General features: G+C 44.4%; 1 long non-coding RNA gene across 1 annotated transcript; it reads right to left on the bottom strand.

The window, feature by feature from the left end:
* Window positions 1–8618: 8618 nt before the first annotated feature.
* LOC108176599 (uncharacterized) lies at window positions 8619–13103 on the bottom strand. Its single transcript, XR_001793240.3, has 3 exons — window positions 12977–13103; window positions 11226–11272; window positions 8619–8748 (listed from the first exon to the last, which is right to left on the bottom strand). It is a non-coding gene; the product is annotated as an uncharacterized lncRNA (long non-coding RNA).
* Window positions 13104–23222: the final 10119 nt, after the last annotated feature.

Raw genomic sequence — 23222 nt, 5'->3', positions numbered from 1 at the left:
CCCCTAGGAGTATACTCCAGGAGACTTGCAAACATTGACGCCACCAGGCATGGGTTTCCATTTCAATGTAGAGGCTGTCATCCGACAACAGCCTCACAGGAGAGGGAAGGGAAGAGATCCATGGTAGAATATGAAGCAGATGTTGGGAAGAGAATGATGGAACAAGGAGGCCTGGATGCGATAATTCTTAACAGTTGTGAGGTTTCAACTATTATTTTAGCAAAAGGAGATGGAGAGATAATCTCTGATAACCAGAAATGAATTATCTGCTTCACACTCAAAGTGGGGAACAAATGACCAAAATGCTCTGTAGCCAATGCTTCAGGATAAAATGAAAGCCCCCACAGTTACATTTCCTGTACAGTAGGTTCTGTCTAGGAAGCAGTTTAGGGGTGGACATTCAGTACAGTGGTTAAGACTCTACTTAGGACACCTACTCCCATCTCGGAGTGCTTGGGTTAGAGTCCTGGCTCCACTTCTGTTTCCAGCTTCCTACTAATGTGCACTCTGGGGGGCAGCAGGTGGTGGCTCAAGTACTAGGGTCCCTGTGGCTGATGTGGGAGACCTGGGTTGAGCTCTGGGGTCCTGGCTTAAGCTCAGCCTCAGCTTTTTCAGACATGTAAGAAGTGAACCAGGGGCTGGAGCCATGGCGTAGTAGGTAAAACCGCCACTTGCAGTGCCAGCATCCCATATGGTGCCAGTTCGAGTCTGGGTTGCTTCACTTCTGATCCAGCTCTCTGCTATGGACTGGGAAAGCAGTAGAAGATGGCCCAAGTCCTTAGGTTCCTGTACCCATGTGGGAGACCCAAAAGAAGCTCCTGACTCCTGGCTTCAGATTGGCTCAGCCCTGGCCATTGTAGCCACATGGGGAGTGAACCAGTGGATGGAAGACATCTCTCTCTCTCTCTCTCTCTCTCTCTCTCTGCCTCTGCCTCTCTGTAACTCTGCCTTTCAAATAAATAAATCTTAAAAAAAAAAAGAAGTGAACCACAGGGGAGATCTCTCTCTCTCCGTCTCTGATTGTGTCTTACTCTGTCTTGCTTGCAAATAAAACGATTTTTTTTTAATTTTGTGGAAAATTGAAGTAAAGGATAAATTTATTTCAATGCAAAACATTTTTAAATCGATGCATAGGATTATGTCACATGCATTTTAAAACCTCTCATATAGGACCATTTAAATTTAAATTAATTAGAAGTCAGTAAAATTTAAAATTTGATTCCGAAGTTCATAGATACATTTCCAGAAGTCTGTGGCCTCAGGGAGACAGTGGCTATCATATCAGACAGTGTAACAGGGAACATTCCCATCATCACAGAAAGTTCCGTTGAACAGCTCTGCTCTAGAGCCTGAGAACATACACTGCCCGTGTTGGGATCTTTCTCTTCCTGGTCCTTCCCCACTGTGCCAGGCCCTAAGAGGCAGGCTTGTGTGGCAGGTGCAGATAATCGATCCTCGCCTCCAATTCTGGTTGATTTCGGCAGTGAAGGGACACTCTAGAGCACAAGAGTAGGGTGGGACTCCTGCTCCTCTGGCCTCCCCTGGTTCCTGTGGCTTAGGTGCATCTCTCCAGGAAAAGCCGCAACTCCCGTCAAAGCAGTGTTCACCCTGCTGCTCTCCATGGGTTCTGGTAACACTGCCCTCCTGCTCTTCATCCGTCAGTGCAGGTAGGACATAACCTCTTCCCATACCTTTAAAAACAGCCCCCAAATAGCTAACCGATTTCCCAGAACACACCTGCTGTTTCCTGTGAGTACCCTGGTAGGAAAGCCTCCGCTCCCACTTAAGGCTGGAGGGGTGCCCTTATCAACACCCGCAGAGACAGCGGAGGCTACAGCCCACTGGAGTCGGACAATGCATTGAGAACTATCCTGCTTCGTTTAACAATGATTAAGCAGGCAAGGGTAGCACAGGGATTGGCAAAGACTTTTCCTAAATCACCAGATAATAATACTTTATATTTTGTGGGTTATACAGTCTCTGCTGTAATTATACTGTCCTGTGAAAGTAAGCAGCCACAAATGCTTTATAAATGAATGAGTGTGGCTGTGTTCCAATAAAACTTTAATTACAAAAGCAGGAAAAGGGCCAGATTTGGTCCATTGACTGTAGTTCACCTAAAGTTGCAAAGAAAAAGCACACATCTGAATTTGCTTATGCAGAAAGGAAGCATATAAATATATATGTCAAATATACATTTTAAATAGTTTGTGGAAAATATAATTAAAATAGATGGTCATTTTCCATGAACATTTTGAACACCCCCGCCCCCATGTATACATATGATTCTTGACACACTGCAAGAAGGTATGGCTTCCTAAGGAGCAGGGATGGGGAGGAGAGTGAAAACGAGAATAAATGCAAAAGCAAGATACAGACTGAAGTGAAGGAAAGCCTGTAGATACAAAGAAAGCAGAGAAACAATGTGTGTGCTCTTAGAATTGCAGTTCACATGAGAAACAATGCAGAGCAGAATTTGTATCAGAGAAAATTACACTTCAGAGAAATTATAAAAGTACCTTTTAGAATCTAGAGTTGAAAATAAAGAAAAAACAGATGGCATATATGAGAAATGCAAAAACTTAGAAAAAGAATAAAGACTAGTGTTCCCTTAAGAGGTCTTCCAAAAAAGTAATGACACTGGAAAACCACTCAAATCTATAGCAGAATGTTATTTTAATAATAATTGTACATACTTATGAGCTACAATGTGATATTTAAGTGCACATATGCAACGTGTACTGATCAGGACAGGTAGTTTTTTCAGTAGCTTCCGCTCTTTGACATTAGTTCATGAGCAGAGAATTGGAACTGTTTTCTTCCATTTGTTCATATAACACATCCTAGGAAAGGTTGAACTCTGCACTGGGTACTACTAGAAACGTATTCTCCAATACACCTGACCTAGCACACATTCTCCAAACTCCTTCTATCACACACCCCTCCTAATCTCTAGTAATTACCATTCTGGGTAGGATTGTGTTCATTTTTAGTTCCACATATGAGGGAGAACGTGAGGTATTTGTCCTTCTGTGTATGACATTTCACTTAACACATTTTCCTCCACTTCCATCTATTCTGATTCAAATGACAGGATTTCATTCTTTTTATGGCTGAATAGTATTCTGTGCCTCTGTAAACCACATTTTCTTTATGCATTCATCTGATGATGGACAACTTGTCTAGTGCCACATCTTGGCTACTTTGAACAGTTCTGCAGTTAACATGGTGGATGAGGTATCTCTATGATACAATGATTTCATGTCTTTTGAATATATACCCAACAGAGGAATTGCTGGACCATATAGTAGTTCTATTTTTAGTTTTTTCAGAAATTTCCATACTGTTTTCCATTTACCACCAACAGTGTATGAGATACCCTGTATTCTCTAAATCTTTCCCAGTATTTGTTACTTTTTCTCTTTTGGATAATAAGTATTTTAACAGAGGTGAGGTGATAACTCATTGTGGTCTTGACTTGTATTTCTCTGATGGCAAATTTTTGTGTATTTGTTGACCATTTTTATTTCTTCTTTTGGAAACTGTTCTTTCAGGTCCTTTGCCCATTTCTTAATTGGCTTGCTTGGGATTTTTGTTCTTTGTTTTGGTATTGTTGAGTTCTTTGAGTTCCTAATATAGTCTGGAAATAAATCCCTTTTTAGATAAGTAGCTTGTAATTATTTTCTGCCAATCTGTTGGATATTTCTTTACATCATTGAATGCTTCCTTGGCTATGCAGAAGCTCCTGAGTTTGATATGATCCCGTTTGTCTAGTTTTGCTTTTGTTACTTGTGCTTTTGGGGTCTCATTGAAAAAACAAATCAGTGTCTACATCTATGTCTTGAAGTGTTTCCCCTACATTATCTTCCAACAATTTCATAGTTTTGGACCTTACATTTAGGATTTTGATCAATCTTGAGTTGATTTTTGAATATGGTAAGAGGTAGAACTCTAATTTCATTCTTCTACATATGTAGATCCAGTTTTGCCAGCTCCTTTTATTGAAGACTATCCTTTCTCCAATGGATGTTCTTGGTATTTTTGTCAAAAATCAATTGTCTGTTCCATGGACCAATGTGCTGGCTTTTATGCTGGTACCATGCAGTTTTGTTTTGTTTTGTTTTGTTTTGTTTTGTTTTGTTTTGTTTTGTTTTGTTATTGATAGGCAGAGTGGACAGTGAGAGAAAGACAGAGAGAAAGGTCTTCCTTTGCCGTTGGTTCACCCTCCAATGGCCGCCACGGCCAGCATGCTGCAGCTGGCGCACCGCGCTGATCCGATGGCAGGAGCCAGGTGCTTCTCCTGGGCTCCCATGGGGTGCAGGGCCCAAGTACTTGGGCCATCCTCCACTGCACTCCCTGGCCACAGAAGAGAGCTGGCCTGGAAGAGGGGCAACCGGGACAGAATCCGGCGCCCTGACCGGAACTAGAACCCGGTGTGCCGGCGCCGCAAGGTGGAAGATTAGCCTAGTGAGCCACGGCGCTGGTGGTACCATGCAGTTTTAATTGACATAGCTATGAATATGAGTTGATATCAGTTATTGTGATGACTCCAGCTTCCCCCATTTCAAGGATCATTTTGATTTTTCTGGGGTTTTGGTATTTCCATATTAATTCTGTTATTTCTTTTTCTAATTCTGTAAAAATGTCACTGGTATTTTGATATGAATTGTATTGACTCTGAAGGTTGCTTTAGGTAGCATGGACACTTCAACAACATTAATTATTCCAAATCCATGAGCAAGGAATACCTTTACATTTTTATGTGTTCTTGATTATTTCTTTCAGCAGTGTTTTATAATTTCATTGTAGAAGTTTTCTATTTCTTTGACTAAATTTATTCCTAAATGTTTAATTTTTGTAGTTATTGTGAATGGAATTTCTTTCTTGATTTCCCTTTCAACAAGATGACTATGGTATATAAAAATGCCAGTTTTTATATGTTGATTTTGTAGCCTGTGTCTTTACTGAATTGGTTTATCAATTCTAACAGCTTTTTAGTAGATTGTTTAAGTTTTTCCACATACAAAATACTGTCATCTGCAAACATGGATATTTTGATTTCCTCCTTTCCAGTTTCAATGCCATTTATTTCTCTCTCTTCCCTAATTGCTCTTACAATATTACACTGAATAAGAGAGGTGAAAATGGATATCCTTTTCTTGTTCCAAATCTGAAGAGAAATGCTTTCAGCTTTTCCCTTCAGTATGATATTAGCTGTGGGTTTGTCATATATAGTCTTTTTAATTTTGAAGCAAGAATCTTGCATACCAAATTTGATGAGAGCTTTAATCATGAAGGGATGTTGAAACTTATCAAAAGTTTTTGTACTCTATTGATATGATCATATGGTTTTTCTTCTAAATTCTGTTATTTATTGCACTATGTTATTCAAATGTTATTCAACATTTGTGAACCCTGAACCATCCTTGCATTCCTGGGATAAAAACAACTTGATTATGATGTATGATTGTTTTGAAGGAGTATTTTATTTGTTTTGTTCGTATTTCATTGAGAATTTTTGCATATTCATCAAGGATACTGGTCTTCAGTTTTATTTTTTAGTTGTGTATTTGTTTTTGATATCAGAGCAATAGTGGCCTCATAAAAACATTTTGGCAGTTTCATCCTTTTCAATATTTTGGAATAGTTTGAGAAGTGCTGGAGTTAGTTACTCTTTAAGTGTTTTGTGGAATTTAGTTGTAAAGCCTTCACATCCTGGACTTTTCTTTAATGGAAGACTTTTAATTATTCTTTCAATCTCATTACTTGCTGTTTAGAGTTTATATGTCTTCTTGTTACAATCTTGGTAGGCTGTATTATCCAGGCATTTATCTAGCCTTTTGAGGTTTTCTAATTTTTTAGCATATAGTTGTTCATGGTAGTCTCTTACCATCCTTTGTATTTCTGTGGTATCAGTTGTAACGGCTCCTTTTTCATCTCTAATCTTATTTATTTGAATTTTCTCTTTTTTCTTTTGTTAGTCTGGCTAAAAGTTTGTCTATTTTGTTTCTTTTCAAAAAACTAGCTTTTCATTTGGCTGACTTTTGTATTGATTTCTATAGTTAGTTTCAATTTCACTTATTTCTGCTCTGATCCTTTGTTTCTTGCCTTGTGCTAATTTTGGGTTTGGGTTTTTCTAGTCCTTGAGATGTATCATTTGATTCTTTATTTGAAATCTTTCTTTTTTTGATGTACTCACTTACTATTATAAACTTTCCTCTTAATACTACTTTTTCTGTATTCTGCAAATTTCAGTATTTTTTATTTTCATTTTCATTTGTTTCAAAAAATTTTATTTCCTTTTTAATTTCTTCAAAGATCCATTGATTATTCAGGAGGCAAACTGCTCAATTTTCATGTATTTGTAAATTTTGTATTCTTCTTGTTGATTTTTACTTTTATTCCTTTGTGTTCTAAGATACTTAGTCTGATATCAATTTTTTAAATTTACCTATACTTGATTTGTGACCTCATATATGGTTTATGCTAGAAAATGTTCCAAGTGCTGATGAGAAAAATGTATTTTCTGTAACTGTTGGATAAAATGTTCTGTAAATGTCTGATAGGTCCATTTGCTCTATAGTATTGTTCAACTCTAACGTATGGGATTATGCACTAGCAGGTAGAGGCATGGAGCAGAGGCATGTAAGTGTGATTCTGGGGCTTGTACCCTGGCCACCCACCACCCTGAGCCAAGAAATGCAGAAGATTCCTCAAGTCTAGTCCTCCAGGCCTGGGAATCAATTGCTTCTGACACTGAGTCCCAGGAAGCAGAAGGGTCTTCCCTGGGTTGCACAGGGTAGGTGAGCAAGCATGGCTCTGGGCCCTGTGCCCAGCAGTACCACAGCTGTAAGAGGCAGAGGGGCCAGCTTTCTGCCTTGTGAATCACCCTGGCTCTGGCTCTGGCTCCGAGAGGCTACTGGGAGTGACAGGTTGCTTGCTGTCACCTCAGATAGAATGGAGTTTAACAGCAGCTGCATCACAGTAGCACAAACCCGGGGCTCTGGGAAGAGATGGACACAATATGAGTTCCTCTCTCAGAGCAAAGCAGTTGCTCGGGCACCAGCCAGCTTCCTAGACTGAATTTAAAGACATTCTCCTGCCTTTAGGGCTGCAGATCTGCAGTGGGGGTGGGGGTCCTGGGGGTCTCTGTTTACCTTTTCCAGCAGGATGGCTGTGAGGCATCTTGCTCCTCTCTCAGGCTTTCAAAGTCTCTGTGCTGTCAGAGTTCTCGTCACTTCTTTACTGAAATCTTCCCTCCGTCCGTCTCCCAGAATGCAGTCCTTTCTTTACTGTCCCGGTTCTTCTCTGTGGTGGAGGTGACTGCAGGGCCTCTCTACCCAGTCGTCTTACATCTCAGGAGAACATTCTTCAGCAGAAAAGTCTAAGATTGCAAAACAAAGTGCAAAATCAAGAAGAGTTGATAAAAAAAATCCACTATTTGAAACTAAGGGGGAAAAAAGTGTATGTATCCCAGGCAGAAAACAAAACAAAGCAAAGGAAAAACAATGAAAACTCCATTGTTTATAAATGATTACAAAGAAAAGAAAAGTCAGGCTAGGATGACCTCATAACTCTCCTTGATGAAAAACTGAAAATAAACAAAATGGCCCACAATGTGGAAATGGTTAGATATACGTACAGTACAAACAGATGTTTGAATATTATGCAACCATCAAAAGCAATGTTAAGCATGTGTTCTTAATGAGATTGGAAAGTGTATGATAAAAAGGTTTGCAAAGAACTCTAGTCACCAAAAACACATATAATATGCATGTCTGTCATCTATCACGTTGCTTTATGGTTTTTGTGTACCTACACACACAGGGAGAGGAGCACCGTCAGTGTAATTTCCCTATTCTGTATTGCTCATGGCTTAATTCTCTCAAGAAATCAGTAATAGTCTGTCCACAGCACAGTGAAGGACACTGCAGATCACAGAGGTTATGAGGTTTTCCATCCAGAGAGTAGATGACATAACCAGGATTCCAGTAAAAACCTAGAATGTGTATTTTTCCCATTTCACTCCATTGGAGCATTGAGGGAGGACCAGAGGAATCCACAGCCTGAGGGCAGTTAGGGCCTCAGGGTCCTGGTGCTATCAGCACCAGAAAGGCTGGACAGTTGGGCCTAATTTTCCTTCACCCAGCACACATGGCAGTAGTGACCCAACTCCATCTGGTCATGATCTCACCTCCAGGGAGCCTGCTAGAACAACAGAATTCTGCAGAAACCCAGAGCTGAATAGCTGGGTAAATGATGGGTGTTCCACCAATTTGTTGAGATGTCAGTTTCCTGGTATAATTTCCTTAGGCCTCTGTGATAATTCTCTGTTTAAGGCAAGAAAACCCTAGGGTGAATGTTTCTGCCCACTCTTCCAGAAAAGCAGATCAGGAGTCAATTCACAAGATCATAGCCAGCTCTGAGATGGCCACGTTTTCAGAAGAAACATTTTGTAAAGTCAAATTCCCATGCTGGGTTTGCTGGGGACTCTTCGACTTCAGGGAGTTTAAAGACAGACATTGACAAAGCAACCGAAAAATATACCATCCCCCAAAAGAGTACCGGTTAGAGGAAAGAGTATTTGTTTTGGGCGTTCAAGTTCTTCATGATGCAAGAATCTTTATTCATCTCCTCCTTGACTCATTTATTCCTTTAACATCTTTATAAAGCACCAGGCGCAATGCTGGACTCACAGGGTGCAAAGAAGCTTCAAAACATCGTCCTCTGCTGCCAGGAACCAACCGTCTGGAAAGGGAGGGGGTGTGTGTTTAAAAAGGAAAACCAGTGACATAATCCCCCGTGTGGTTTAGCAAGTTGATTCTGTGAGAGAAGCAAGTGGGAGAACTGTCTTAAAGTGCAAAACCGTTTCTTTAAATTAAAAAAAATCCAAAGACATATAAATATAAGACATGAGCCAGATGTGTTATCACATTGATGACTTGTGGGTTCTTTGATCAAGAAGAAAGAACTAGAAGAATCAGAATATAAGGGTCTTCACATTTATCTTTTAAAATGTCTTTCTTAAAAAGAAGGTCCAAAATAAACACAATACGCAAAATATACACACAGTATGACTGCATTTACGTGAAGTTCTAATCTAGGCAGACAAACCCATGGACAGTCGTTAGCTTTGGTGGGGCGAGGAGCTGTGAGGGATAATGTGAAGGAGGCAACGGGAAGGTTGGGAATATTCTGGTTCTCTTTGTAGTGCTGGTCATATTACTATGTTCACTTTGTGAAAATCCAGCAGCTGTACAATTATGCTATGTGCACTCTTCCATATCTATGCCACACTTCAATTAAAAGATGGTTAGATAAAGATAAGATGACAAGATAGGATGGAATGTGGCAGAAAGCATTTGTTGATTTGGAATGACAGATACACTGATGTTTCTGTAACATCTCTGTATTTTGAAACACTTTCTGATTTTGTAAATAATAAAAGGTTTAAACCTCAGTTGCTCTATAGAGGGGTTAAACACTGGGATCAGGAAGACAGCTAAAGAGTCGGTGCGACAGTTATTCTTAAGTGTTGAAAATTAACTGAAATGTGATCCCTGTTAAACATAAGAGTGGGAATAAGAGAGGGAAGAGATGTATAATTTGGGGCATGCTCGGGCTGACTTGCCCCAATTGGTAGAGTTGGAAACATACCAGGGGATTCCAATTCAATCCCATCAAGGTGGCATGTGCCAATGCCATCTCACTACTCCAAGTGATCAATTTCAGTTCACAATTGATCATAATGAAAGGACTAAGAGTCAAAGGGAGCACATAAACAAGTCTAGTATCTGCTAACACCAACCGATAGAATAAATAAAGGGGAGAGTGATCCAACATGGGAAGTGAGATACTCAGCAGACTCATAGAATGGTGGATGTCCTAAATAGCACTCTGGCCTCAGAATCAGCCCTAAAGGCACTCGGATCTGGCTGAAAAGCCCATGAGAGTATTTCAGGCATGGAAAGCCAAGACACTCTGGCAAAAAGATCTCTGTGAGTGAGATCCCAGTGGAAAGAACAGGTCTTCAAAGAGGGAGGTGCCTTTCTCTGAAGGGAGGAGAGAACCTCCACTTTGACTATGACCGTGTCTAAACAAGATAAGAGGCTGAGAACTCAAGGGGCTTCCATAGCCTTGGAAACTCATAACTGGTGCATAGGGAGATTACTGATGCCATAAACAGGAGTGTCAATTGGTAAAGTCAACAACAGGAGTCACTGTGCACTTACTCCTCATGTAGGATCTCTGTCCTTAACGTGCTGTACACTGAGGCTTAATGCTATAACAAGTACTCAAACAGTATATTTCACTTTGTGTTTCTATGGGGGTGCAAACGACTGAAATCTTTACTTAATGTACACCAAACTGATCTTCTGTAAAAAAAAAAAAAAAAGAAAGAAAGAAAGAAATTATCAATTCCCAACTTGACTCTCACTGGGATTAAACATGACAATAGGTCTGATCTGATTTCATCATCATTTAAAAAAAAGCATCTATTATTTTTCACTTTATGTTTTTGTGTGGGAGCAAACTGTTGAAATACTTACTTAAGGTATACTAAGCTGATCTTCTGTATATTAAGATAATCGAAAATGAATCTTGATGTGAATGGAAGGGGAGAGGGAGTGGGAAAGGGGAGGGTTGTGGGTGGGAGGGACGGTATGGGGGGGGAAGCCATTGTAACACATGAGTCGTACTTTGGAAATTTATATTCATTAAATAAAAGATTAAAAAAAAAAAAAAAAGAGTCGGTGCGAGAGCCCAGGTTAGAGATGAGACTCAAGGTTAGAGAAGATGAGACTCAAGCGAGAATGACAATAAGAAAGAAGAGGAAGGGTTGATGAAGAATTTATGGGGCCTGGTAACCCCAAGCCATCCCTCAGATTGCTTTGCAGACTGTGATCAATCCATCTGCATGATCAATACTGCACACCAGGATCTCATCCAGCCTTGAGCTAGGAAACAGCCCCCATGATCTGTGAGGTGAGATGCATTTGGCCCTGAAACTCCCTTCCCCAAATACCTCCCTTCACCTGGCCTCTTCTGATCCCAAATGCTCAGTATGTCCCAAGACTTTCAATTGCTTTAAATACTAGATAGGAAATTCCTGGGAGGAGTGATCCATCACCAATTCGGGCAAATCAGAGGACACCAAGTCCACAGCAGCACTTATCCAAAGAGAACTAGAGGAGGAGCAAAGGAGTGGGATGGCCAGTCCTCACCTGTGACACTGGTGGAATTCCTCTCTCCATGCTCTCGTGGGCCCCTCCTACAGAAGAGGAATGACTGATCAGATTAATGAATACAAAGACGTTTATCCATTGTGCCATGTTTCCCAGGACAGGGCTGTTTCTGTCCATTCTTCCCTCTATTCTCTCTCCTTTTGGACATGCATACTCTCAATCAGAGCTTACTTCTCTATATCCTCTGTGAGGTCAGTCCATGGGACAGCTACCTGCCCAGAGCAGGACAAAAGGACCTCTGCTCTCTTGACCTTCTCAGCCTGTATCTGTTTGATGAAACTCAGCCAGCCCAGCACCAAAGACCTAGGGAGAGGGAAAGCTTAATGTTCCCTGGACTGGATGGCACCAGTGGCTCCAGTTCTCTACCCCTTCCTGCATCTATGTCCTCTGTGTGTACCTTGGCTTACTATCCACTAAAGACAAAAGATGCTCATATTTTTCTGCCCCACTGAGGCTGGACTTGCCCATGGGATTTGTTTTGGCTGAAGGAACATGGGTAGAAGTGACAAAGTGCCAGATTCAAGCCTTGATGCTGGGAGACTCAGGTGTTTCCTCTCAAATGCTTCTGCTCTGCTCCAGCCATTGCCATGAGGAGAGCAGGCCCCAGTCGGCCTCCTTGTCCTTGGAGAAGCAGGTCAGCCAACCTGAAGCATGGATTCAAGCCCAGTCTAGATCAGCTTGTCTGCAGATAGATGAGCGATGATAAATGACTGTGCTCTACCAGTTTTAGAGTGGCTTGTTATGTAGCATATTATGGCAAGTGCTAGATGATACATGGCTCTCGCCCTCTGTTCTGCAGGTCCGTCGAAACAGGCATTATTTTGGGTTGCAGTGCTGATATCTTGACCAATCTGGGTGAATTCTTGTTGTTTTCACTCCTTCAGTCAGACCCCCAGGAGGACATGGGGGGAGATGCTGGGGGAGATTTCAAACAAGGGGACAAGTTTAAGGGTCCCTGTCTGGGGCGACAACGTCTCTCCTGGGCCTGGGTAGGTTTGATTTATGACTTTCATCCCAATATAATTAATTGTATTACTCTTCTCCCTAAAATGTTTGGATGAATAAGTAACAGTGACTCCAGTCAAACTCAACAGGATCTGACATGAAACATGTCTGCATTATAATAACTACAGGCATCGCTTTATAGTCAGTAGATAAATACAGGATTTTTTTAAAGCCACATTTTGGAAGGCAGGAGGCCTGGACAATGATGCCCATGAGAGCAGTTGAGGTTAAAAAAATCACTCTTTTCCTAAATGTAGTCTATCTGTATAAGGTTTTATAAAAGTGCTACAGGGTATTTTCTGAGAAATAAACTCCTTAATATGACTTCATAGTAAGAGTTCTATTTCCTTTATTCTCAGGAGTCCTAAGAAAGAAAAATATGCCCCCTGGCAGTGTTCCATAAAACTAATGATGTGGGGGAATATGTGAATAATTGCCTGAATCGCCAGGTTATGTCTCTGTTAGGAAACCTCTTGGCAATATTAGGAAGAGACTCAGGACAGTCAAATTGGAGTCAAGTGAAATAAACTCTTGCTGCATCAGCTCAACAATCCTGGGGGTCAAGGGAACTATGGAAGCCATTTCTACATTTGAGCCTCCAACTATTCTGGGTTCACAGCAACAGAGACTCAGGACAAGGGGTGGAAACGGGGAATGAACAGGGATGGGCAAGATATTGCTAAGGCAAATGCAGGTGAGACACAGCAACCCATGGAGGGCGGTACCTGGGTCATGGCTGTTGGCTACACATCTGAAAGTCAAAGACTGGTGCCCCGAGCTTTAGTTCTAAGTGGCAGAGGGGCCAAATGTGGCATCTGGAGGGTGTACGTGGGGTCTTGTCTAACAGACATCTTCTGCACTGGAGATACTGTGTAGGCTTCTTGCTGATCAGGAATCAGTATCCAATCATAGGCAACGCAAAGGTCTGGGGGGACAGTAAAGAGGAGAAAATACATGATTTTTACAAATTGCCAATTCAAAGAATGGCATGACTTAGCCTAGCTTCATTCCAGTGTGTGATTCAGAGAACTTAATTTCCTGAACCATGGTACCTGATGTTGTTTGAAGAAAACACCACAACATAATTTCATCACCAATTGAAGAGGAGGACTGGGGATCTGGAATGCTTAACAAACATTTGGTGTGTGCATTAATGTATTCTATCAGTATTTGTCAAGGTCTATTTCTGTGCCAGATACTGTGCCTTTGTCACTGGAACCATGGCACCTGCCCTCATGGAGCCAAGTTATACACTGGTCATTTGAAGAGCTTTAATTAAATACTACCCTCTATTGTTGCCTCTCACTCACCCCCAACCCTCCCCGTGATGAGGTGTGGGGAGGCGGTGGAAACAAGAGGTTAGGCCAGTGTGAGGCCATTAGGGGATGCTAATACGGCTCTCTCAGGAACCCTATTAGTTCCTGCGAGAGTGAGTTGTTACAAAAAAGAACAAATCCCTCTGCTCTCCTGTCTCACTCCACAATCCCTCCTGCACAGCTCCCGCCATCATGATCCAACCACCTCCAGGCCCTCACCAGAGGCTGAGCAGATGAGACCAGCCTATCTTAAACTTGCAGCTGCCAAAGCTGTGAGGCTGGCTAACACCCCTCCCATGTGTGAAAGGTCAGAAAAGACAGCCTAGTTCAATCTTAATTGTGAATGACTTTCCAATGCCTCGTTCACTTCCTGCCACAAAGCAGACTTGGGGAAAACAATTTTTGAATGTTGATAAATGAGGACATCTGCTATTCATTCAACACATATTAACAGAGGGCTTGTGTCAGGTACAGTTCTCGGTGTGTAGGATATGTCAGTAAAACACACACACACACACACACATACACACACACACACACAACAACAACCACCACCTCCGTCCAGGGGGTGCTTACTTTCCAGGTGGAGCAACACATTTATTTATGTCTTCAACAAACATTTATTGGGCAAAGACTCACAGCACACATGAAAAAGATGAGGTGGCCTGGCCAAACATGTTCATGGCAAATTAGTGCTGAAATTATTTTATTTGTTTTTGGCTTCTAGTTCGGTGAAGACTATGTCATTGTTCCAGTGTTGTCATCCTGGGAGTTTCCAGGGTCCCTTTTCTGCTCAGTGCTTCTGTCTCACTGTTCACCACTGAACAGAAAGAGTAGCACACAATGTTTGTGCTCCACCCGGGCCTACGGAATACATAAATGGGCCAATATTTCCTAGAGCTCACTCAACAAAACGTGGAAACAAGTAAGAAGATAAGCCTTAGGAGGAGCGCTCTTTCAAAGCAAAAGAGAGGAGAAAGAAGCAATTTTTCAAACAGCCCTTCAAAAGAAGTTGGGTGCGGAGGGTAAAACATTTGCAAAATGCGGAGAAGCAGGAGTTGTGGCTGATCTTGATCCACTACAGAGACCCGAGAAAATGGCCGCCTGTCTCAGGCTTTCATACAAGGTGATTGACATCATGCCTAATTTTTATGTCTCATTACAGGAGGAAAAAGCAGCACGTTTTTTTCTATTCTCTATTTGCCTTAAAGTTCTGAGGGTAATAAACCTCTTAGTTTGATCCTGAATTAGCTTATGCTTCTTTCTATCTATTTCCTTTATAAAAAAAAATCAATACCAGGTCTGTGCCACCTTGAATGGAGAGGAGAGCTCTGACTGGGTGTTGTCTTTGCTACTGGGACAATCCGTCAATCTGGATCATCTCGGGGGCCCCAAGTGTGGCAGAGCCATAGTCAGTTTTCAGCAGTAAGTGTTAAGTTATTCCAAGAGTTAAAGTTTTATGAAAAATCTAAGTGTGTCAAGCTACACTTGACAAAAGGCAGTGCTTCTTTTGCAAAAACCGTGGGCTGTGGGTCCAGTCTCCCATCATCTTGGAAACTCTGTGCCCAGCCAGCCACTGCCCGCTGGCCTGGCCCAGCTCCTGCCCCCACCGAGCTTCGGGAAGTGACTGCGGCAGTTCCCAGGCAGTCTGACCAGAGGCAGAGGCCCCTGGTAACCTTAACCCCACGTGGGCAGGCTCTCCTCAGAGGCTCTGTGCAACCCTGAAATTAACCGACAAGTTTCTGCAAGGGGAGGTGGACAGACAAGTGTGGGGGCTGTGTTTGCTACTCAGAGCCCAGAGGACACGAGTGCCTGAAAACTGGCTCCCCAGGCCTGGCAAGCAGCGACCCTTGAATGCAGCTGGCAGTGGCCCCAGTCTGCAAGGCAGGCTTCTTAAGAGCCAGAACAGGTATATAGCATCCTTCTCACTCTGCTGTGCACAGGCGTCACCGTCACCGGGGAGGGAAGAGGGCAGAGTCAGCAAGTGACTGAAGCCGGGCTCTGGTGAGGTCACAGGTGCAAATCTCACTCACAGTCCCCATGCACCTCATCGTGTTCAGGGGGACCAAACAACGTGCCCCAGTTTAACCTCCGCAAAGCTTGTATGACATGTGCATTTTTCTTTCTGTTGTATAGATAAGGAAGTCAAGAGTTCAGAGAAGTTAACTAAATTCCCAAGTCCACACAGCTAAATGGCTTAGACTCACATCCTATCTGTTGTAGGTTTCATGCTGTCTTTACTGTGCCAAACCGCACAAGCAAGGACAGTCAGATGTACTGAAGAGCATGGGCTCTACAGCCACACGACCTGGGGTTGAGAGCTGACTGTGCCGCTTCCTGTCTGTGTGACTTTGGGCAAGCTTCTTACCCTCTCTGTCTCAGTTTTCTCATCTGTAGAAGAGGAACCTTCACCGTACCTTCAGTGCTGTGTGAACAGGAGAATTTAAATGTGTTAATGTTTGTCAGGTACTTAGAAAACCATCTGGGACATAATGAAGACGTTATACACATACTAAAACTGTACGTTCTAAATTGTTAAATAAATAAGCCAAGAGCTCACTTTCCAATCGCTCAATTCAGAACACGACTTACAGTTCCCTCACGTCGCAGTGTCCGCAAAGTGCTTTGGCTGCAGTGGCCCCGTCGGCAGTCACAGCAGCTGTCCAGAAAAGAAAGGGATATTAGAACCACATAACAGAAAGATACACTGAGACCGGACAACGTGAGAACCTCTCCAAGGTCATTTAGCCGGTGAATAACCAGTGAGGTCTCCAACTTGGTCTTCCTCACCCAAATCCGTGCCATGCACACACTCTGAACTTCATGAGCTCCCGGACTGCGTATGCTGCAAGGAGTTTCCCCAGCCCTCCACAGAAGCCACGACTCCCGGTTCCAAACTCTGCTGTGCACTGCCAGTAGATCTTGCCTCTGCATTCAGGAGACAGAGGATTCTCAGGTTGACACACTCATGGCCACTCTGAAGCAAAGATGACAGGCTTTTGTCTTTTTGCACACGCCCATGCCCCAGATGGAAACTTTAAGAGCATCAGTGACTTATGCAAAAGTCACATGAGTTCAAAGAGCAGGGAACTGCATCAAGAGGCTTCATTTCTAGTTAATTCTATGAACCTTCTATGTGTTGCTCAATAGGAGTGTTCAACATCATGGTTCCCTGTTTTTTTTTGTTTTGTTTTGTGCAACCAGTGATCAAAATTCTAGGGAAGTTGGGGTAGGACAAGTGGGGGACGGGGGAAAGAAAAAGAAGCAAAATGTGCTCAGTTCAGTTTGGAGAAGAGGAGAGGAAGCTGGAAGCAGGTGGAGAAAAAGTGAGGAAGGCGGAAGCATCACAAGGAAGGAAGTGGGACCGCATGTGAGAGGTGAGTGGGGAAACTGGGACCCAACAGAAGGGCCTGGGGGCAGGGGAAAGCAGGATGGAGGGCCTTGGGAAGAACTGAGGACCAGTGTCTCTGGGGACGTGGAAAAGCAGCTGGTAGCAGTGTTCACGGATGCTCCACTGAAAAAAGCACTACTGGGGCTCAGGGACCAACGCTGGCGTCTCAGTGTGGGTGATGGTCTCAGATTAAGGTGTGCTCTCTCCGGGAGTCACACCATTCTTGTGATGGAGAAACCGGCCAGCCGGCGCCGCAGCTCACTAGGCTAATCCTCCGCCTAGCGGCGCCGGCACACCAGGTTCTAGTCCCTGTCAGGGCGCCGGATTCTGTCCCAGTTGCCCCTCTTCCAGGCCAGCTCTCTGCTGTGGCCAGGGAGTGCAGTGGAGGATGGCCCAGGTGCTTGGGCCCTGCACCCCATGGGAGACCAGGAAAAGCACCGGGCTCCTGGCTCCTGCCATCGGATCAGCGCAGTGCGCCGGCCGCAGTGCGCCGGCCGCGGCGGCCATTGGAGGGTGAACCAACGGCAAAGGAAGACCTTTCTCTCTGTCTCTCTCTCTCACTGTCCACTCTACCTGTAAAAAAAAAAAAAAAAAAAAAAGAAACCAGCCAACAGGTGTGTGCACTCCAGAGCCCACCCTGGGCCTTGACAAGCCCAGCGTCCGCACCACCAGCTGATTCTGCTCCCCCTGCCACCCCTAGAGGCGGTGGCAAGCCCCAAGTTCTCCCAAGGAGGGTCAGGACAGGCTATGTGAGCAAGTCTGCCTCTCGAGGCGTTGACAAAATAAATGCCCACATTTTAAATGCTTGCATTCTACAATTTTCTGATTATAAAATCAATACAGACTTATTTGAAAAGAACTTGGAATCTGCTGGTATACATACATACTTTCTTTCCCAGTGAATCAAAGGATTTATTATCACTGGACTCATCTGGGAGGATCATAGATGGGGAGCAAGCGTTTTTGATAGTGTCTCTGTACTTGTTTGTGCTATTTTGAGTTGAGAACCAGGGTCATGTGGCCCTGTGTGTGTGCGTGTGTGTGTGTGTGTGTTTGTGTATGTTTCAAAAAGAAACTGATGGCCGGTGCTCTGGCTCACTTGGTTACGCTCTGGCTCACTTGGTTAATCTTCCGCCTGTGGCACTGGCATCCCATATGGGCGGCGGATTCTAGTCCCGGTTACTCCTCTTCCAGGCCAGCTCTCTGCTGTGGCCCAGGAGGGCAGTGGAGGATGGCCCAAGTGCTTGGGCCCTGCATCCCATGGGAGACCAGAAGAAGCAGCTGGCTGTTGGCTTTGTATCAGCACAGCACCGGCCATGGCGGCCATTTGGGGAGTGAACCAATGGAAGGAAAACCTTTCTTTCTGTCTCTCTCTCTCTCTCACTGTCTGTAACTCTACCTGTCAAATAAATATATATATTAAAAAAAGAAAAAAAAAACTGAGATGTGGAATGTGAGATTTGGGGCCACATTTTTTGCCTTGTTTTGTTGTCATCTACCTACTTCTCTATATTGAGAACAAGAGGAAAGACCTAAGTTAATCATAATCAACTTTAAATAATTTGAAAAGAAAAAAATTAAACTCAACAGCAACCATACCATCCAGACATGAACACTGTTATCATTTTAGTGCGTGTCCTTGGGGCTTAAATAATGAGGATGATGCTCTATCTAAACTCTAAATTGTTTTGTATTTGTCTTTAGTTTTTACTCTATATCATGCATACTTTCACTTATCATTAAATAGTCTTCAGAAGCTAATAGCTATGTAAATGCCTTTCTAGAACATAATTTGTCAAGTCTATAAAAGCTCATGTTCACTGAGTGCCTCGCAGGTACTCCTGCCCTGCACAGCTTCCGTGGTGAGGATTAGGTGGGAAGACACACACACAGCGCTTAGCCCCTTGACAGATGTGCAACCCCATGGATTGGTGCCAGAGGCACTGGGCTTAAGCACCTGACCTCCAGATGTAGCATGATTTCATCAGCCAACATTTTGCAGATTGTTTATATTTGTCCCACTTTGTTACTGCTGCATAATGATGTGAGGAACATCTTTGTCCATAAATCTTTATGTTTCAGAATATGTCCATAGAGAACACTCTTCGTGAAAGAACTGTTTGACTCATAGGAACAAAAAGTTTTAAGGCTCTCGATACATTTCCCTAAGTGACCCACTTAACACTTTCACAACAGGGCTTGAGAGAGTGAAAAATAGATCTCATATTTTTACTTTTTGTTTTACTTTATTACAGTTGAAGTGACTTTCCATTTTTTAGCCATTTGCTTTTCTTACTAGCTAATTCAGTTTCACAATAACTCACCTTATTGACAATAATAAATTTGATGTTCCTTTGACATAGGGATGATAAATCTCTTGTAAAATCAACATGTTAGAACAGCAATTTTGTCTAGTGGTTAAGAATCCGGTTAGGATGCCCACATCCCACAGAGTGTCTAGTTTCAAGCTTCCACTCTGGCACCTTCCTGCCAATTGAGACCCTAGGGAGCAGCAGAGATGGCTCAAGTGGTTGGGTCCTGCCACCCACATGGGAGACCTGCATTGAGTTCCCATCTTGACTTCAACCTCCCACCATTGCAAGCATTTGGGAAACGAACAAATCCACCGAGAAGCACTCTCTCTCCCTCTCAAATAAACAAAGGGTTTTTTTGTTGTTGTTGTTTTGTTTAAATCAACATTTTCTGGAGACCTGAGTGAACTGGTATTTTCTAGAATGCAGGTGCACTGTTTCAGTGAGGGTCCCGCAAGGAAACAGATGGTGGAGTAAATGTGCATAATCAAGAAGTGTTCGTTAAAAGGAATGTTTACAAGAGTGTGCACCTCAAAGGACTGATGCGCCTTCCTGGCCCTCCCAACAGTGAGGCACCACTGTCTCTCCTCAGCTTTCAGGAGGAGCAAGGAGCTGCAGGGGCAGGAAGAAGGCAGCCACGGTTGAGGAGAGGACCACTGGGCGGCTCAGGAGCTGTGCCAGATGGCCGCAGCCAACCTTTGGAAGGGGGTGTCCTCTTCTCTCTGTTATCTCTTCCTCCACAGGGAAGGGGGCAATGCCAGGCCATCTCCCTTGAGACTAGCGGTAAAGCGATAGACTCCCAGAGGGAGCCTCAAATTAGCGGAGAAGGAAGCCACTGACCCCTTATTTAGTGCAACAAAGTCATCCATCCATACAGACAGGCTCCCAGGGCCAGAGTGCTCTATCTCATTGGCTTGGCCTCGTCTGTGCATTGCCTTCCTTTGGGGCCCTCGAAGGGTGGGTGGGACTCAGTTCTTCAGTGTCGTCTGTAGTAAAATCCTCGGGGAGGGCCAGTCCCCCATCTCGGCATGCCCCTCGAGTCACCTCCAAATGTCATCCATCTCCGATCACAGAGACCCCAAGGGGCTGGCGCAGCAACTCCACCTGCTCTGAACCTGCTCCTCCTGGTGGGCCAGAGGCTCCTGTGCGTCTGCAGAGGGAGCCTGCCAGAAATCACCACACTTCACCCCAGGCGTCTGTACCCCGTCTCTTCTGCATGCTGAAAGGCAGCCCTGTGGAATAACAAGGGCTCGCACTTGGTGGGTCTTAACAATCCAGCGATGGAGACACTGAGTTTAGTCCCATTTTACAGATGAGAAAACAGGGTCCAAACAGGTTAGAACTTGCTCCCATTCATCCTGGTGACGTGTGAGGGACAGCTAGACCCCAAATCCTCCACACGTGGCCGTTGTAGTGCCTCACTCCAGAGACAACCGTAGGACTGCATCCACGCTTGGCCTCAAGCCATTTCAAAACTCTGATTTTAAAAACCCTCCTCTGTTAAAAAACAAAGTGACTTCTAAAAAGGCACTCATGGCCGGCACCGCAGCTCAATAGGCTAATCCTCCACCTGCAGCACCGGCATACAGGGTTCTACTCCTGGTCAGGCACTGGATTCTGTCCCGGTTACCCCTCTTCCAGTCCAACTCTCTGCTGTGGCCCGGGAAGGCAGTGGAGGATGGCCCAAGTCCTTGGGTCCTGCACCCGCATGGGAGACCAGGAGAAGCACCTGGCTCCTGGCTTCGGATCAGCGCAGTGCACTGGCTGGAGCGCGTTGGCCGCAGCAGCCATTGGAGGGTGAACCAACGGTAAAGACCTTTCTCTCTCTCTCTCTCTCCCTCTCTCTCACTGTCCACTCTGCCTGTCAAAAATAAATAAATAAATAAAAATTAAAAAAAAATAAAAAGGCACTCATGTTATTACTGCCCCCAAGATGTTGTCAAGGCCATAAGCACTGCCTGTGTTTCCCCCATCGTCACGTGACTGTCATTTGTCAGTCTCTGCTCACATGTCGGCTCCTGCAAGAGGGCCCCTCTGGTGACCCCATGGGAAAGGGAAAGACCTTCACTTCCCTGCTCTAACATGCGCTCGCTCACTCCTTATCCTATTTGTCTTAACAGCCCTTAACACTACCTGGCCCCACTATATGAGCGAGTCTCTCTGTGTGTGTACTGTGAATGTAGTCTGTGCATGTAGTCTGTATGCAGCATATGACACGTGTGTGCATGTAGAGGAGGTATAGGTGGTGTGCATGCAGCATGCATATTGTACATAGTATATGTGTAACATGGAATGCATGTAATAGGTGTTTAGTCTTGTGGTATGTGTATGTAGTGTGTGTGATGCTTGCGGAGTTTGTGCAACATGTGTATGTAGCATGTGTAGAAGGTGTGTAGAATATTGTGTGGAGTGTATGCAGCATGTATGTACTGTCTGTGTGTGTCATGTGTGCATACATGTACATATTTCAGTTGTAATGTCTGACTTCTCACTACTTGTTGAGCTCCAGGAAAGCAGAGACTTTGCCTGGGTTAGCCTGCAGTGTCCACAGCACTTCTAAAGACACCGCGCCTCTAGGAGGTCCTGAGCAAATATTTGAGAAGTAAACAAATAAATAATGAATGGAGAGTGAATATGAAACTAATTGTATGGTACTTGGCATACACTAGCCACTAAATATTATTTATAAAATTGATTTTATCTCAATCTGAATCCCAAGTGACTTATCATAAGAGTTCAGATGAAATTAAAAATTTTTAGACTTATCCTAAGCAAAAGACAGGAATTGATATATGGAGGATGAAGAAGTAGAAATATTCCAGGAACTTTTTGCAATGAGTTATAATTGAGTACAAACTTCAGTTATGAGCATCCTAGTAGCCAAGGCAAGGAGGTAAGCCAGATGAGACACTGCAGTTCTGTCATCTGCAGAAAGCAACACACTGTCACCCAACTCTGATGTCTCGTCGAGTGCCTCGGTGAGCAGAAAGGGATTATATGCGCCCGCCCCCGCCTGCTGGGCCAGACACCCCGAGGCTGCCATGCAATCTCCTGGCAGGACTGGCAGGACCAGGACCGACCTACAAACATGGCAATGTCCTCAAGAGTGCAAGGAGCTGCAGGGAGCAATCCCTTGGGAATCAGGAACTGGGGAAACAAGAAACACCACAACCGAAACAAGCGCCCAAAGACGGGCACCCTCGCCCCCCACGGAGACCGCGGACCGCTCAGACCAGAAGGCCCAGGAGGAGGGTGTGTGTGTGCGAATACTTAGTGCAGAAGATGAGAGGCAGCCCCAAGCAGCAGAGATGCTGCCCAGGTGTCCGGCTCTAGGAGGGGCCACAGTGCCATGGGAAGGAGCTTGGGAGCCCACCAAGCCTGGACTGCAATCTGCCGCTCACTCATCAGAGGGTCACTTGGCAGAGGGTCCCCTCTGGCTGACCCGTGCAGCCTAGTGGCTCTGAACGCAGCTCTGGAGTCCAGCTGCCGGCCTTGGACTCCTAGCTCACACCACAGTGCCCCTGGCCAAGCACATTTTTTGTTCCTGCCTTGATTTTCTCATCTAAAAAATGAGGGCAGGGATAAAACTACATCTATGACTACAGTAAGGACGACATGTGATCAGCCGTAGAAAACCTTTGAGGCAGCGCCCAGCATCTGGGAAGTGCACAGTAGGTGCTACTCTTGATTCTGTAGTAGCCTGGTGAGGCCAAAGAGCACGGGAATACCCCGCCCCTTCCTAACATCCAGGGTTTGCAGCCCTTTCCTGGGGAAAGTCAGACTCAGAGTTGGGAGGGTGGGAGCGGGGCTCCCCCTGCAAACCTGGAAAGTGTTCTCCGGGGGGTAGTCCGACGAAGAAGGCCCAGGCCCAGGCTCTTCCTTGGGTGTAGTCAGGGGAGGGGGTGCGCCGGGCAATGGCTGGCCGGTGCCTGCCCCCCAGGGAGTCACTGGA

This window comes from Oryctolagus cuniculus, chromosome 11, assembly GCF_964237555.1.
Source record: "Oryctolagus cuniculus chromosome 11, mOryCun1.1, whole genome shotgun sequence".
Classification (NCBI taxonomy): Eukaryota; Metazoa; Chordata; class Mammalia; order Lagomorpha; family Leporidae; genus Oryctolagus; species Oryctolagus cuniculus.
Note: the sequence above shows the minus strand (reverse complement) of the source record. Positions and strands in the feature narration are given on the sequence as shown.